General features: G+C 71.6%; 1 protein-coding gene across 1 annotated transcript in view; it reads left to right on the top strand.

Moving 5' to 3' along the window:
* The window catches only part of AP3B2 (adaptor related protein complex 3 subunit beta 2), an 11,799-nt gene that overhangs the window by 191 nt on the left and 9,776 nt on the right, over nt 1-1,832 (top strand). The window lies entirely within an intron of this gene.

Genomic DNA, 1,832 nt, shown 5'->3' with positions numbered 1-1,832 from the left:
CCCCGGTGGAGCGGGGCCGCGCCGCGGCGCCCGGGGGGCTGCCCGCGCTCCTGCTGCAACGCCGGGGCGCCCGGGGCAGGTGCCGGCAAGCCCAGGGTGGCAGCCGAGGGCGCCGGGATGTGGGCACGGGAACCTGCCGGCAGCACCTCCAGCCCTGCATCCCCTGGCAATGTCCCCCCAGCCCCACACCTAGTGCAAATGTGCCCCCAGCCCCACATTCCCTGACGATGTCCCCGCAGCCCTGCACCCACTCGTGGGCTCCCCCCAGCCCCGCAGCCACCATGGGTGCCCGGCAGCCCCACTGCTGCTGCCCTGTGCCATGGGTGCTGCCCTGTGGCATGGGTGCTGCTGCGTGCCATGGGTGCTGCCGTGTGCCATGGGTGCTGCCCTGTGTGATGGGTGCTGCCGTGTGCCATGGGTGCTGCCATGTGTCATGGGTGCTGCCCTCGGCGGAGCCCTGCTCCCGTGGGCGGTGCAGGGAGCCTGGCAGCACCCCCGGGGCGCTGACCTCCTGGCCTGGGGTGCTGCTGGCCCTGTGGGTCTTGCCCACACACGTGGGCACCCGCGGGTGCAGCTCCCCATGCGCCCGGACACGCACTGTAGGGGGCACCCGGCCAGCCTGGGGTGCTGCCAGGGGGACCCGCAGCCCCGGTGCCACCCCGGCGCAGGGAAGCGAGTGCATGGCAGGGCTGCTGCCCGCCACGGTGCCCACGCGGACGTGGCCCTGCCGGGCGCGCGGTCACTAGATGGTGCTGTCCTTTCTGTGCGGGGAAGGGTGTGCGGCCGCACCGCCGCTGTCCCCCGTCCCTTCGTGGCCGCTGTCCCCCGTCCCTTCACGGCTGGGTCACAGCCACCCCCTCTCTGCCAGCCCCGGTGTCCCCTCAGGGGTGGCAGGGCCTCCGTGTTGCCCCCCGTCCACCTCCCACCCGTCCCCTCTTGGGGGCTGGTGATGGAGGCGCCCACACAGTGAGTGAGCCCCCCCTCATGGTGGGGGCTGGTGGTGACCAGGGCCACAGGCTGGGAACCTGATGCCCCCTGCACAGAAAATCCCACTGTCAAGAACTGAATGTCCACAAAGGAGACAGAGGAGTCCTAGAAAATTATTCTAATAAAGGGAGAGTCCCCCRGGCACAGCCCTGTGGGGTCCCTCAGTTACAGCGGGGCGCAGCCTCCTTCTGCCCTAATCTCCCCGCCGAGGTGGCCCTCTCCTTCTCCCCCATGGCCAAGGCTCTGGGGAGCTACGGACGCCGAGGTCCCGCAGCTCCTGGCCACACGGCCCTCCCTGGGGGCCGTTGCTCATGAGGAGCTCTCTGCCCCGCTCCCGTTTCCCCCCSGGCGCGGGCAGCTGCACCCTCTGCCACAGGCAGCGCTCAGCTCCCTGCCAGGACCGCCCAGTCCTGCTCGCTACCAGCGTGCAGTGACTGCCCTGTTGTAAGGACGCGGGCTCCTTCCTCCGCTCAGCCCTGTGGAGCCCCGCAAGGTGCCGGGGTGGCGGCTCCCTGGGGTGCTCTCCTGCCTTGTGGGTAGCAGCCTCATCTCTGCACATGGGATGTCACCRGCGCTCAGGGGGAAGGCGCAACCCCAGGGCAGGGGACACAGCCTGAGGCACTGCAGCCCCCGGGACCGGGATGCCCAGGCCCATGGGCGCTGGCGGAGCCGCCCTGCGCCACAGCATCAAGTTTCAGGGAGCYGGGAGGAGGAGCAGGGAGCCGGGTTGCAGAGGCTGCCGGCGCGGGGCGAGCAGCACCTCGCGATGCTGCCGGTGCCGCCGCTGCAGAAGCTGCTGCAGCAGCTGCCGGCCGGGGCCGGGGCCGGCGCAGGCGGTCGCGGCA

This window comes from Nothoprocta perdicaria, unplaced genomic scaffold (genome assembly GCF_003342845.1).
Source record: "Nothoprocta perdicaria isolate Ctin4 unplaced genomic scaffold, notPer1 scaffold_342, whole genome shotgun sequence".
Taxonomy (NCBI): Eukaryota; Metazoa; Chordata; class Aves; order Tinamiformes; family Tinamidae; genus Nothoprocta; species Nothoprocta perdicaria.
This window is presented reverse-complemented; position numbering and strand designations above follow the sequence as displayed.